Source organism: Dendropsophus ebraccatus, chromosome 10 (genome assembly GCF_027789765.1).
Source record: "Dendropsophus ebraccatus isolate aDenEbr1 chromosome 10, aDenEbr1.pat, whole genome shotgun sequence".
Taxonomy (NCBI): domain Eukaryota; kingdom Metazoa; phylum Chordata; class Amphibia; order Anura; family Hylidae; genus Dendropsophus; species Dendropsophus ebraccatus.
The window spans coordinates 7,823,220-7,839,623 of NC_091463.1; the positions used below are offsets into that span (position 1 = coordinate 7,823,220).

At 51.6% G+C, this 16,404-nt stretch overlaps 1 protein-coding gene across 2 annotated transcripts in view; it reads right to left on the bottom strand.

The window, feature by feature from the left end:
• NPDC1 (neural proliferation, differentiation and control 1) overlaps positions 1-16,404 on the bottom strand; it is a 62,695-nt gene that overhangs the window by 32,777 nt on the left and 13,514 nt on the right. The gene's annotated exons all lie outside the window — the stretch shown is intronic.

The following is a 16,404-nucleotide window of genomic DNA, read 5'->3' on the forward strand; positions in this document are numbered from 1 at the left end:
GTACAGGATAGTGACACCTGGGGTACAGGATAGTGACACGCTGACACTTGGGGTACAGGATAGTGACACCTGGGGTACGGGACAGTGACACTCTGGGTACAGGATAGTGACACCTGGGGTACAGGACAGTGACACTCTGGGTACAGGATAGTGACACTTGGGGACACAGGATAGTGACATACTGACACTTGGGGTGCAGAAGAGTGAAACCAGTCATTACCAAGATCAGATGCATGGACAGACCATTGTACCACCACAAAGACGGCATACTTCTTTCCTGAAATACTCTGCACTGGTGTGACAGACCTGTTCCTGCTGGAGACCTCCCAGTCGCCTCTATTACTCTCCTCAGATTATCACCTGCCCTGATGCTTGTGGGATATATACTGTACGCATACCCTCACAATGCAGTACTGCCTATCATGTAATGTCACACTAAGACCACTTGGGGGTGTTCAGAGTCCAAAAATAAAAGGGCCATGTTGCCAAACCCCGTTTATAAAGACGTATATAGGAGTAAATAGGAGGCAGGTAGAGAATGGAAAAGTACATGGAAAATATCCGTAATCTATGGTGACAATGAGGAGACAGCGACCATAGAGAGAAGAGCTGGGAAATACATACATACAAGGTGCTACCATCTGTAAACAAGATATACACTGTGTGTATATATATATATATATATATTACAGCAAACACAATACAGAGGCCACAGGTCACCATCAGCGCATCCTCCATATACTTACATTACCCCGGTGTGTCTCTTGTATCTCTGCCGCACTACAGAGACCAGCCAAAACATGGCAGCATATTCCCGCCATGCATCTTATCCTAAGCACAAACCACTCTCCTGTGCTGACACTTTGTTACAATGTATTAGTGCAGGTAACATGTATGAGTCAATAGTCCAGGCTGTTCACAGGATTGTCTGGACTGGACACAAGCCTCTTTGAACAGGTCAGGAAACGCTGCCAAGTTCAATCGTTCAAGGGGAACTCAGGAAATATTTATTTTCTTTCAAATCAACTGGTATCAAAAAGTTATATAGATTTGTAATTTAGTTCTGTATCTCCAGTCTTCCAGTACTTATCAGCTGCTGTATCCTCTCCAGTCTGACATAGTGCTCTCTGCTGCCACCTCTGTCCATGTCAGGAACTGCCCAGAGCAGCAGCAAACCCCTATAGAAAACCTCTCCTGCTCCGGACAGTCCCTGACAGGGGCGAGGGTTACAGGGGCGCGCACAGGGGCGAGGGTTACAGGGGCGCGCACAGGGGCGAGGGTTACAGGGGCGCGCACAGGGGCGAGGGTTACACGGGCGCGCACAGGGGCGAGGGTTACAGGGGCGCGCACAGGGGCGAGGGTTACAGGGGCGCGCACAGGGGCGAGGGTTACAGGGGCGCGCACAGGGGCGAGGGTTACAGGGGCGCGCACAGGGGCGAGGGTTACAGGGGCGCGCACAGGGGCGAGGGTTACAGGGGCGCGCACAGGGGCGAGGGTTACAGGGGCGCGCACAGGGGCGAGGGTTACAGGGGCGCGCACAGGGGCGAGGGTTACAGGGGCGCGCACAGGGGCGAGGGTTACAGGGGCGCGCACAGGGGCGAGGGTTACACGGGCGCGCACAGGGGCGAGGGTTACACGGGCGCGCACAGGGGCGAGGGTTACAGGGGCGCGCACAGGGGCGAGGGTTACACGGGCGCGCACAGGGGCGAGGGTTACACGGGCGCGCACAGGGGCGAGGGTTACACGGGCGCGCACAGGGGCGAGGGTTACACGGGCGCGCACAGGGGCGAGGGTTACACGGGCGCGCACAGGGGCGAGGGTTACACGGGCGCGCACAGGGGCAGGGTTATACGGGCGCACAGAGGCAGGGTAATACGGGCGCACAGAGGCAGGGTAACACGGGCGCACAGAGGCAGGGTTATACGGGCGCGCACAGGGGCGAGGGTTATACGGGCGCACAGGGGCAGGGTTATACGGGCGCACAGGGGCAGGGTTATACGGGCGCACAGGGGCGAGGGTTATACGGGCGTGCACAGGGGCAAGGGTTATACGGGCGCACAGGGGCAGGGTTATACGGGCGCACAGGGGCAGGGTTATACGGGCGCACAGGGGCAGGGTTATATGGGCACCACACATTGCCTATGTGCTTTTACAGTCCTTACTGAGCAGCTATGAGAGGTGGGAATGCAGTGACACGTGAGGTAATAATGGGATTACAGTGTTGTATTTGTGCACACATCTCTCATGGAAACCATTAAGCATGAGGCTGCGGCGCCCCCCGCTGCAGGAGCGGCGAGCCTCCACACACATCTCATTAATATATTAGCAGAGCTGTCCAGGTCCTGATCTGCACATATGCTGCAGCCATCACTGTGTCATGTCCACCTGGACACATGACATCTCCGCACGGGCTACAATGCCAGAAACGTGCAGGCAACGTCATACATCTGGTGCACATGGTTAGGGAAACATGGCCATCCTCTAGCTCCAGGATGTATGGGGGGTTCAGGGGTCCAGGAGGCCGACAAGGAGCCAGGATATGTACAGGAGGGATCTGTAATACAGAATTCAGCTCTCATCATCTCACAGATACAGATGGAGGAGGTCTTATACATTATAGGCGGCCTTCGGGGCTTCTGTTCACATGTCCTGATGTGGGAGAGAGACATGGAGGGAGACGGATGAGATGGAGAAGAGAAACAAGGGGGGGGGGGGGGAGAGAATCTTAGGAGATCAACATCAGGTACAAGGGGGAAAGGAGATGGAGTATAAGAGTAAGAAATACAGAGAAAGGAGGTGAGAGGGAAAGAGAACAAGAGAGATATATCTTATAGAAAATCCACTGCACTCCAGCGTTAGAGAACAAGAGAAAACGAACGAGAGAGAGAAATAGAACACAAGAAAGAGCAAGAGAGAACACAAGAGAGAGCGCAAGAGAACAAGAGGAAAGAGAGAAGTGAAAGAACAAGAGAGGAAGAGAGAGAGAAAAAGAGAACAATAAGAGAAGGAGAGAGAGAGAGAGAACAAGAGAGATATATCTTATAGAAAATCCACTGCACTCCAGCGTTAGAGAACAAGAGAGAACGAGAGAGAGAGAGAGAGAGAGCAGCGAGAGAACAGGAGAGAGAGAGAACACAAGAGAGAGAGCGCGAGAGAACAAGAGGAAAGAGCGAGAAGTGAAAGAACAAGAGAGAAAGAGAGAGAACAAGAGGAAAGAGCGAGAAGTGAAAGAACAGGAGAGAAAGAGAGAGAACAAGAGGAAAGAGCAAGAAGTGAAAGAACAGGAGAGAAAGAGAGAGAACAAGAGGAAAGAGCGAGAAGTGAAAGAACAAGAGAGAAAGAGAGAGAACAAGAGGAAAGAGCGAGAAGTGAAAGAACAGGAGAGAAAGAGAGAGAACAAGAGGAAAGAGCGAGAAGTGAAAGAACAAGAGAGAAAGAGAGAGAACAAGAGAACAATAAGAGAGAGAGCAATAAGAGAACGAGAGAGAGAGAGAGAGAGAGAGAAAAAACACAAGAGAGGGTGTGAGAGAACGAGAGGAAAGAGAGAGAAGTGAAAGAACAAGAGAACAATTAGGGCCCCTATTTCACCGGACGATTATCGTTCAGATTATCGTTAAATCGTTTGAATCTAAACGATAATCGTTCGGTTGAAATGCAGTTAACGATTAATGACCGAACGAGAAATCGTTGATCGCTTTATAAGACCTGGACCTATTTTTATCGTTGCTCGTTCGCAAATCGTTCGCATTGAATAAGACATCGTTCGGTCGTTCGCAGTAGATACGAACGCAATAGCGAATTAATAGCGAAGAAAAAACAATCGCAACTAAGATCATAAGTAACGATTATCGTTCCATGGAAATGAGTGAACGTTTTCAGGTCTTTCGCAATAGCGGTCGTTTGAGATCGTTAATCGTTAACGATTATGCAAACGATAATCGTCCGGTGGAATAGGGCCCTAAGAGAGAACGAGAGGGAGAGAGAAGTGAAAGAACAAGAGAGGAAGAGAGAGAAGAGAACAATAAGAGAGAGAGCAATGAGAGAACGAGAGAGAGAGAGAACAAGAGAGATATATCTTATAGAAAATCCACTGCACTCCAGCGTTAGAGAACAAGAGAGAACGAACGAGAGAGAGAAAGAACACAAGAAAGAGCGAGGGAACGAGAGAGAGAGAGAACACAAGAGAGAGAGCGAGAAAACGAGAGGAAAGAGAGAAGTGAAAGAACAAGAGAGGAAGAGAGAGAACAAGAGAGGAATAAGAGAGAGAGGGAACAATAAGAGAGAACAAGAGAGAGAGAACAAGAGGGAAAGAACAAGAGGGAAAGAGAACAAGAGAGGAATAAGAGAGTGAATAATAAGAGAGAATGAGAAAGAGAACAAGAGAGAAAGAGAACAAGAGGAATGAGAGAGAGAGAGAACGAGAGAGAGAGAGAGAGAGAACGAGAGAGAGAGAGAGAGAACGAGAGAGAGAGAGAGAACAAGAGAGAGAAAGAGAACGAGAGAGAGAACAAGAGAGGAATAAGAGAGAGAATGATAGAGAGATAGAGAAAGAAGACAAGAAAGAGAGAGAGCGAGGAAGGAAGGAAGCACAACTCCCAGCACTGCCGGTATATTCCCCTGTACTGCAGCCATCACCATAAGCAGTGCAGAAATAACACCGAGTGTCAGGGGGGAAATATCCAGAGTAAGTGACCGTTCAGTTCTGTGGAAGGAGGACAATGGCCGGGTGTAAGGACCTGAGTGACTGTGACCAGGGATGAATAGTGATGTGTAGACTCTGGGGTCACAGCATCTCCACAGCGGCCGGTCCTGTGGGGTCCGCGGTATACATCGGTCAGTACCGACCAACAGTGTCCAAGGAAGGAGGACCGGGGATAGGGCGATGGGGGCCACAAGGCTCATTGATGTGTGTGTGGGGGTGAAGGCATCACAGGGCTATGGGGTCCAGGGGGCACACATCACTGGACTATGGGGTCTCTGGGGGGACACATCACAGGGCTATGGGGTCAGGGGGGACACATGACAGGACTATGGGAATCAGGGGACACAGATCACAGGGCTATGGGATCCATGGGGGGCCCATCACAGGCCTATGGGATCCATATGGGACACGTCACAGGGCTATGGGATCCATGGGGGACCCATCACAGGCCTATGGGATCCATATGGGACACATCACAGGGCTATGGGATCCATATGGGACACATCACAGGGCTATGGGATCCATGGGGGGCCCATCACAGGCCTATGGGATCCATATGGGACACATCACATGGCTATGGGATCCATATGGGACACATCACAGGGCTATGGGATCCATGGGGGGCCCATCACAGGCCTATGGGATCCATATGGGACACATCACAGGCCTATGGGATCCATATGGGACACATCACAGGGCTATGGGATCCATGGGGGGCCCATCACAGGCCTATGGGATCCATATGGGACACATCACAGGGCTATGGGATCCATATGGGACATATTGGGTGTAGGTGACGGTACCATTGGTGACAGGACACACTGTGACATACATGGGATTGTATATCCCTAACAGACAGTGACCTGCTTGACATACATACGTACCGTAAGACACGCTGTGATAAACTTGGGACGGAACTGTTCCTAAACAGACAGTGACCGGTACGAACCACTTAAAAACAATACCGACACAATAGGACATAAGAGTACATCTGAGCTACTGTGTTATCCAACAATTCTGTTGGTCCTTTGGTTTTGTTTTTTGTTGGAGAGACAGTGCGTTATGTACATTGTATATATTGTACAGAATTTCTTGCACCTTGTTGTATACCATTAATATTTTATCTCGATATCAATAAAAGTTACTTTTTAGCATATTCGATAGCCTGGGAAATGTGTTATACACATGGTTAGTATACCACAATTATACTTACTATTTATACAATTATCCATATGGGACACATCACAGGGCTATGGGATCCATATGGGACACATCACAGGGCTATGGGGTCCAGGGGGGACACATCACAGGGCTATTGTGTCCCGGGGGAGGAGGGGGGGGGGACACATCACAGGGCTATGGGATCCATATGGGACACATCACAGGGCTATGGGGTCCAGGGGGGACACATCACAAGGGTATGGGGTCCAGGGGGGACACATCACAGGGCTATTGTGTCCCGGGGGAGGGGGGGGGGGGGACACATCACAGGGCTATGGGATCAATACGGGACACATCACAGGGCTATGGGATCCATATGGGACACATCACAGGGCTATGGGATCCAGGGGGGACACATCACAAGGGTATGGGGTCCAGGGGGGACACATCACAGGGCTATTGTGTCCCGGGGGGGGGGGGGGGGACACATCACAGGGCTATGGGATCCATACGGGACACATCACAGGGCTATGGGGTCCAGGGGGGACACATCACAAGGGTATGGGGTTCAGGGGGGACACATCATAGGGCTATTGTGTCCCGGGGGGGGACACATCACAGGGCTATGGGATCCATACGGGACACATCACAGGGCTATGGGATCCATATGGGACACATCACAGGGCTATGGGATCCATATGGGACACATTACAGGGGTATGGGGTCCAGGGGGGACACATCACAGGGGTATGGGGTCCAGGGGGGACACATCACAGGGGTATGGGGTCCAGGGGGGACACATCACAGGGCTATGGGGTCCAGGGGGAAACATTGCTGGGCTATGGGGTCCAGGGGGACACATTACAGGGCTATGGGGTCCAGGGGGGACACATCGCAGGGCTATGGTGTCCCGGGGAGGGGGACACATCACAGGGCTATGGGGTCAAGGGGGACACATTGCTGGGCTATGGGGTCCAGGGGGACACATCACAGGGCTATGGGATCCAGGGGGACACATCACAGGGCTATGGGATCCGTGGGGACACATCACAGGGCTATGGGGTCCAGGGGGGACACATCACAGGGCTATGGGATCCGGGGGGACACATCACAGGGCTATGGAGTTCAGGCCCCGGAGGGTCACAGCACTAGGAGGCAACACTATATTAGGCGGTGGGGGCTATTATAGTCTGTACACCCACAGATTATCTATTAGGCTAAAAAGTAGAAATTTTAAAGGTCTAAACATTATAGGTAAATGATCAGATGATACGTAGAAGGATGTAAACAAGAGGGGGCGCTACTATGGTAAAGTACACAATACCTGACTTAACCCCTTGATAACACGAAGGATCAATGAAACCATGGTAACGTCAGACGGGGAGCTTCATAAACCGCTGCAGCCCTGCATTATCCTGGTGTTAGGTCTGGGTTAACCCTATAATATACAGCACATAGCTGCCCAGAATAGTCTGTGAGATGAACATCTACATGGGCGTCTGCTGTATGACCACAAGTCCCAGCATAACCCACTGTTTAGCCCTGCAGAGCCGATTACTGGAAGATCTGTGTGTCCTTGTATTATCAATGTTACTACAACCCCCATCATGCAAATCCTCTGATACATTGCCCTACGTCTGAGGAACGGCGTCACTAGAGCACATCATCCCCAGATGAATCACAAATCCTTGAGAAATCTGACATTGGCTTCTCAAAATGAAGGAGACGTGAATCATATTGATATGATGCTCCGGTAATGATGTATACAGGCTGCAGGACAGCCCAGGGCTCCTCACTGTATACAGCCTGTGGCTCCTCACTGTATACAGCCTGGGACTCCTCACTGTATACAGGCTGCAGGGCATGCCGGGGCTCCTCACTGTATACAGCCCGGGACTCCTCGCTGTATACAGCCCGAGACTCCTCGCTGTATACAGGCTGCAGGACAGCCCAGGGCTCCTCACTGTGTACAGCCTGGGGCTCCTCACTGTGTACAGCCTGGGGCTCCTCACTGTATACAGCCTGGGGCTCTTCTCACTGTATACAGCCTGGGGCTCTTCTCACTGTATACAGCCTGGGGCTCCTCACTGTGTACAGCCTGGGGCTCCTCACTGTATACAGGCTGCAGGACAGCCCAGGGCTCCTCACTGTGTACAGCCTGGGGCTCCTCACTGTATACAGGTTGCAGGACAGCCCAGGGCTCCTCACTGTATACAGCCTGGGGCTCCTCACTGTATACAGCTTGGGGCTCCTCACTGTATACAGCCTGGGGCTCCTCACTGTATACAGCCTGGGGCTCCTCACTGTATACAGCCTGGGGCTCCTCACTGTATACAGCCTGGGGCTCCTCACTGTATACAGCCTGGGGCTCCTCACTGTATACAGCCTGGGGCTCCTCACTGTATACAGCCTGGGGCTCCTCACTGTATACAGCTTGGGGCTCCTCACTGTATACAGCCTGGGGCTCCTCACTGTATACAGCCTGGGGCTCCTCACTGTATACAGCCTGGGGCTCCTCACTGTATACAGCCTGGGGCTCCTCACTGTATACAGTCTGGGGCTCCTCACTGTATACAGCCTGGGGCTCCTCACTGTATACAGGCTGCAGGACAGCTTGGGGCTCCTCACTGTATACTGCCCGGGGCTGCTCACTGTATATGGGGCTCCTCACTGTATACTGCACGGGGCTGCTCACTGTATATGGGGCTCCTCACTGTATACAGCCCGGGGCTCCTCACTGTATATGGGGTTCCTCACTGTATACAGCCCGGGGCTGCTCACTGTATATGGGTCTCCTCACTGTATATGGGTCTCCTCACTGTATACAGCCCAGGTCTCCTCACTGTATATGAGTCTCCTCACTTTACACAGGTCTCCTCACTGTATATGAGTCTCCTCACTTTACACAGGTCTCCTCACTGTATACGGGCAGCAGAACAGCTGTGGGATCAGCTGGATTAGGAGGCTCTACAGGTGATCCGCCAGTGTTTGTGCAGGGCGGTCCGGTGGTTTTGTCTTTGTTTAGCTGACGTGGCTGCAGGTCCCTGGGTGTGCGACACCAACACCGTGCAAAGGAAAAGATTAATCTGCTGCTGTGACACAGGAATTCACGAGCAAATAGCTTTCTCTACCATGGGGATCCCAACCTGCCGCTATCCAGCTGCTGCAGGACTACAACTCCCAGCACGCTTGGGTAGGCAAGGCTTTCACTGTGCGGGTATGATGAGATTCATAGCTTATAAACAGCTGCAGCAATGACACCTGAGCTCTCAGGTATGACATGGCTGCAGGGAGACACGGGAGAGCACTGATACACTGTGACGGCTCCTGCATCTGTGAACACCGGTTACCATAACCAGTTCTCCTCTAAATGTAAACAATAGGCAATCCCGTTCACTGACAGCAAGCGGAGCCAAACACAGATGAGGAATATAGCTACGGCTTACTCCCCTTGTATAATGCAAAGACCATTGGTCTGACCACTGCAAATCTAAACAAAACGGCGAAAAAGTTCCAAATCTCTTTAAGGGGTAGTTCACCAACTTTTTTTTTCTTTGAAATCTACTGGTGCCAGAAATTTGTAATTTACTTCTATTAAAAAAAAAAATCTCCAGTCTCCCAGTACTTAGCTGCTGTATGTCCTGCAGGAAGTGGTGTATTCTCTCCAGTCTGACACAGTGCTCTCTGCTGTCACCTCTGTTCATGTCAGGAACTGTCCAGAGCAGCAGCACATCTCCATAGAAAACCTCTCCTGCTCTGGACAGTACCTGGCATAGACAGAGGTGGCAGCAGAGAGCACTGTGTCCAACTGGAGAGAATACACCACTTCCTGCAGGACATACAGCAGCTGATAAGTACTGGAAGACTGGAGATTTTTAAATAGAGGTAAGTTACAAATCTAACTTCCTGAAATAAGTTGATAAGATTTTTGCTGGCGCATGAGATTGTACGCCTTTCAGGTGACCCCGGCAGCAGCATGGCCAGCCCCGAATCAGCTGCGCACATACTTGTGATGTGGAGTTTATATACAGGATCCTGTCACATGGCGGCTGCATCCTCCTCCTGCACACGTATCACTGGGTCCTCATCACCCCGGCTTTGCGGCTGCCAGGAGACGCACGGGCATATCTGCTATAAGGAAGTGTTATACTGCTGTACGGCCTTGCATTTGCACATATTACAGACACATGCAATGCACATCCCATTGGTTTCAATGGGAATATCAGCTATAGCTAATACAGTAAATGGTGAAACATAAGGGGAACTCTACCCCAGAAATGCCAGCTGAGCCTTGGATTTCTGTCATGTATATGGCTCCCATACAGTATAACACATGGTGGGCAACTCTGACTGCAGCATTCCCAGCCTTGGTCTGACACTATACCTGGGTGTCAGCCTGTGAAATACAGGGTGTAGTCCTTCTATACAGAGAGAGGGCGAGGTGAGCGAGCGACGCGGTCCAGGCAGGGAACACAAATGGATGAACACAAAACAACGTGTGTTTTCACGTCCATCCACCAACCTGCTCTCATCATAGGACCCCAACCACCCAGATCACTTTTATAGTATGGTTACTGCTATAGAGGACGTCTATGAAGGTCCAGCACTGGGGGGAGGGGACATTAAGCAGCCATCACTGGAATTCTATTCAATTCAACTATGGTATATTTCCCCCTGTGATTGTGCACAGTGCACTCAGGTGTATTTCCTCTGGGGAGCATGCACAGTGCACTATGGTTTATTTACACAGATGATTGTGCACAGTGCACTATGGTGTATTTCCTCCGGTGAGCGAGCACAGTGCACTATGGTGCATTTCCATTGTGATTGTACACAGTGCACTATGGTGTATTTCCTCCGGTGAGCGAGCACAGTGCACTATGGTGTATTTCCCCCTGTGATTGTGCACAGTGCACTATGGTGTATTTCCTCTGGTGAGCGTGCACCGTGCACTATGGTGTATTTCCTCTGGGGAGCGTGCACAGTGCACTATGGTGTATTTCCTCTGGGGAGCGAGCACAGTGCACTATGGTGTATTTCCCCCTGTGATTGTGCACAGTGCACTATGGTGTATTTCCATTGTGATTGTACACAGTGCACTATGGTGTATTTCCTCTGGTGAGCGAGCACAGTGCACTATGGTGTATTTCCTCTGGTGAGCGTGCACTGTGCACTATGGTGTATTTCCTCTGGGGAGCGTGCACAGTGCACTATGGGGGTGAGCGCCACTTGTTATGGACGGATACAAGAATAAGCACCGGAGAAACTCTGAATCCACTTGAATAAAACGTTAAACATTTCAGACACAGAGAACAGCACTTGAGGTGGCGGTGAGAGCTCGGCCTCTTATAAATCTGGCGTTACACACCCGAGAGCGAGCAGTCATTATTAAACATAACCCAGGACATGGGGGAAGCTACACAGAACCCAGGACATGGGGGAAGCTACACAGAACCCAGGACATGGGGGAAGCTACACAGAACCCAGGACATGGGGGAAGCTACACAGAACCCAGGGACATGGGGGAAGCTACACAGAACCCAGGGACATGGGGGAAGCTACACAGAACCCAGGGACATGGGGGAAGCTACACAGAACCCAGGACATGGGGGAAGCTACACAGAACCCAGGGACATGGGGGAAGCTACACAGAACCCAGGACATGGGGGAAGCTACACAGAACCCAGGGACATGGGGGAAGCTACACAGAACCCAGGGACATGGGGGAAACTACACAGAACCCAGGACCCATATGGGGGAAGCTACACAGAACCCAGGACATTGAATAACCTATGCAACAACAATGATCATACGTATTGTGTCATCCACTACAGCACTTTATCCAGGCCACCATATATCATGTTATCCATTACAGAGATTATTGATCCAGGCCACATGTGTACTAGGAGATCTGTTGGTCCATGACACCCCACTATCAAACCAAGCAACCGATTACTAAGATCCGTAATCCAGCACTGGATCACGACTCACCACACTCATCAGGAAACTCCATCTCATCCTCCAGGGACGGTCTCAACTTACCAATCTGTTGGTGCAACTAAGCCATATTACCCATGCCATCTACCTGCCACCACCCTGGGTTCTAGGAAGCAACCTCCACCTACTTGTGCCATTGCTTATTATTTTTAGCAGAGTTCCCCTTTAATTCTCTGTGCCTGGACTTGTATCCAATCCTGCGGATAAGTAATAGGACGTTATACCGGTGGAGGTTACGTCTGGGGAGCACAGCAAGGAACATAGAAGAGGCAGGATTGTCAGTAAACGTTGCTGGAGCCGGAGCATTGTGCGGCTGCAGATACTCTGTCACTGTCTGGGGACAATGAGGCTCCGATACACAGAAGCCTGGACTGAAGCCATCAACAGCAATATCCAGGGAATATCCCCTCCAAACGGAGACGCAGCAGATCCTGCAACCTGACAGGAGTATGAAGCAAATGTCGCATCTCTCTGCAATCGCTGGATCACATCTGTGTGATAGATGGCGTCCTAAAACTTTACACAACAATGCTGGGGGGGAGGGGGGGTGTTACCATAAGTAACGGGGAAAACAACAACAACAAGAGCCAAATCCCGCATACCTAGGAACGATCCCTCCTGGATTAGATGGGACGGCCCCAGGTGGCCCCCCTACTGGTGATGCTCAGAGATTCGGTTTCAGTAATGGATGTTGGCATGTTTGGCGGAGGAGCGAATAGCGACACATTTTGGGAATCTTCTCAGAATGAATAATGAGCTCTGGGACAGGAAATATTCCAGGACGCCTTTAATGTCTCCGATTACCGGAAGGGCCTAAGGGCCTGCGCTGTGACCGGCATAGAGGATGGGCCCCAGGTGGATGGCGTATCACCTACAGCCTTCCCACTCTCCAGGATAGCAAATGTGCCTGAGGTGGGCAGCAATTCCCATCCTGCACCGCTGCTCGGAGGAGCGAAAACCACTATAGTTATCTATAGGAAGCAACCAAACATTATAGAGCTGTATACAGGCTACAATTGCGTCTATGGAATCTATAGGGCAGGGACGGGAAACCTCCCGCCCTCCAGCTGTTACAAAACTACAATACCCATCATGCCTGGACAGCCAAAGCTAAAGCTGGAGGGCGGAAGGTTCCCCATCCCTGCTATAGGGAGTGGTCACTCTGCTCTTCTAGATCCCTACATGAAATGACAGATCACACTATACATTATACATAAGGACCACCTGCCCAGGAGATCCCCCTTAATGCAGTTTCGGTGCAGGCTTCACTGTAATACACGATACTCACCCGCACCTTTCAACTACAAGTCACTACAATAAGGAAACAAATATTTTAGCAAAAAATGGTAATAATGTGAAATAGACAAAGCCCAGCAGCCCCTGGGGCTTCCTGTGTGATGTGGAATAGAGAAGAGGATGGCGGCAGGGGGGGCAGAGCGGATGAGAGACACGTCTTAAAGGATTTAGCCTGACTGGAAAGGATAAAACAAGACACAATCTCCTGTCCAACAGCAGCAGCAGCAGCCAGCCGAACAGGACGAGCGTACCCTGAAAATCAATGCCAACATGGCTGCCATAACGCCTCCTTAAAGGGGGTCTCCTCACATTTCGGGTTCTATAAACTCAATGCTGCAGCTATTCCAAAACTAAAAGGGACTGTGGTGCCAATCCATCCGAAACCCTACCATAGCCGATCACCAGGGCTAAAGCACCGTGCCCCCCCGGGTATAGTGGTGGCTGCAGAGCATCCCGGTCCCCGGAGTCAGATCTATAATAACCAGCATCCCGGTCCCCGGTGTCAGGTCTATAATATCCGGCATCCCGGTCTCCGGTGTCAGGTCTATAATATCCGGCATCCCGGTCCCAGGTCTATAATAACCAGCATCCCGGTCCCCGGAGTCAGATCTATAATAACCAGCATCCCGGTCCCCGGTGTCAGGTCTATAATATCCGGCATCCCGGTCCCCGGTGTCAGGTCTATAATAACCAGCATCCCGGTCTCGGGTGTCAGGTCTATAATATCCGGCATCCCGGTCCCAGGTCTATAATATCCGGCATCCAGGTCCCCGGTGTCAGGTCTATAATATCCGGCATCCTGGTCCCCGGTGTCAGGTCTATAATATCCGGCATCCAGGTCCCCGGTGTCAGGTCTATAATAACGAGCATCCTGGTCCCCAGTGTCAGGTCTATAATATCCGGCATCCTGGTCCCAGGTCTATAATAACCAGCATCCAGGTCCCCGGTGTCAGGTCTATAATATCCGGCATCCTGGTCCCCAGTGTCAGGTCTATAATAACCGGCATCCTGGTCCGCAGTGTCAGGTCTATAATAACCAGCATCCTGGTCCCCAGTGTCAGGTCTATAATAACCAGCATCCCGATCCCCAGTGTCCAGTCTATAATAACCAGCATCCTGGTCCCCAGTGTCAGGTCTATAATAACCAGCATCCCGGTCCCTGGTGTCAGGTCTATAATAACCGGCATCCTGGTCCCCAGTGTCAGGTCTATAATAACCAGCATCCCGGTCCTCAGTGTCAGGTCTATAATATCCGTCATCCTGATCCCCGGTCTATAATAACCAGCATCCTGGTCCCCAGTGTCAGGTCTATAATAACCGGCATCCTGGTCCCCAGTGTCAGGTCTATAATAACCGGCATCCTGGTCCCCAGTGTCAGGTCTATAATAACCAGCATCCTGGTCCCCAGTGTCAGGTCTATAATAACCGGCATCCTGGTCCCCAGTGTCAGGTCTATAATAACCAGCATCCTGGTCCCCAGTGTCAGGTCTATAATAACCAGCATCCTGGTCCCCAGTGTCAGGTCTATAATAACCAGCATCCTGGTCCCCAGTGTCAGGTCTATAATAACCAGCATCCTGGTCCCCAGTGTCAGGTCTATAATAACCGGAATTCCGGTCCCCGGTCTATAATAACCGGCATCCTGGTCCCCAGTGTCAGGTCTATAATAACCGGCATCCTGGTCCACAGTGTCAGGTCTATAATAACCGGCATCCTGGTCCACAGTGTCAGGTCTATAATAACCGGCATCCTGGTCCCCAGTGTCAGGTCTATAATAACCGGCATCCCGATCCCCAGTGTCCAGTCTATAATAACCAGCATCCTGGTCTCTGGTGTCAGGTCTATAATAACCAGCATCCTGGTCTCCAGTGTCCAGTCTATAATAACCGGCATCCTGGTCCACAGTGTCAGGTCTATAATAACCGGCATCCCGATCCCCAGTGTCCAGTCTATAATAACCAGCATCCTGGTCTCTGGTGTCAGGTCTATAATAACCAGCATCCTGGTCTCCAGTGTCCAGTCTATAATAACCGGCATCCTGGTCCACAGTGTCAGGTCTATAATAACCGGCATCCTGGTCCCCAGTGTCAGGTCTATAATAACCGGCATCCCGATCCCCAGTGTCCAGTCTATAGTTACCAGCATCCTGGTCCCTGGTGTCAGGTCTATAATAACCAGCATCCTGGTCCCTGGTGTCAGGTCTATAATAACCAGCATCCCAGTCCCCAGTGTCCAGTCTATAATAACCGGCATCCTGGTCCCCAGTGTCCAGTCTATAATAACCGGCATCCTGGTCCCCAATGTCAGGTCTATATTAACCGTAGGGCTGGGCGGTATACCGCAAAAATACCGATACCGTCACTGGCGTCGGTTAACCGACCTCAACTTAGCCAGGACGGTATCTGCGGTATTTTTGCTTTTCTATCTCCCTGTTAGAGTGCCCCCTCCCTGCGCCCGTCCTGTGAGAGCGCCCCCCCGCACACCGCCTGGCATTAGCGCTGTACATTATGTGCAGGGGCGCTAATATCAGAGCGGGAGGTGGTGGAGGAGCAGCAGTGTAAGAAGGCCCCGCCCCCCGCAAGTCCCGTCCAAGCGCCCGCCCTCCTTACCCGTCCGGTCCCGTCTGAGGCTCCTCACCTGTCCGATACCACCCCACCCCCAGCGGTACAGTCCCGTCCGATGCCCCCCACTGGTCCCGTCCTGTCCGAGGCCCCCCACCCCTCCCCTCCGAGGCTCCTCCCCCACACACCCGGCCGGCGAACACTGCCCATGTTTCCTGTGTGTGCAGGGACGCCGGCGTGTCAGAGCTGGAGGAGCAGCATTTGGGGGCGGCTGTCCTGTACTTCCCTAAGTAACAGTACAGGAGTGTAGCATAGGAGGAATGAATGGGCTGCAGCAGGCAGGATAAGTTATAGGAGACATCCTGCTGCAGCCCATTCATTCCTCCTATGCTACACTCCTGTACTGTTACTAAGGGAACTACATTTCCCTGTATAGTAATACACCCCTATCCGCCGCCTTGTATAGTCATATACCCCTGTCTGCCCCCCCCCTGTATAGTCATACACCCCTGTCCCCCCTCTGTATAGTCATACACCCCTGTCCCCCCCCCCCCCGCTGTATAGTCATACACCCCTGTCCCCCCCCTGTATAGTCATACACCCCTCTCCGCCCCCCCTGTATAGTCATACACCCGTCCCCCCCCTGTATAGTCATACACCCCTGTCCCCCCTCTGTATAGTCATACA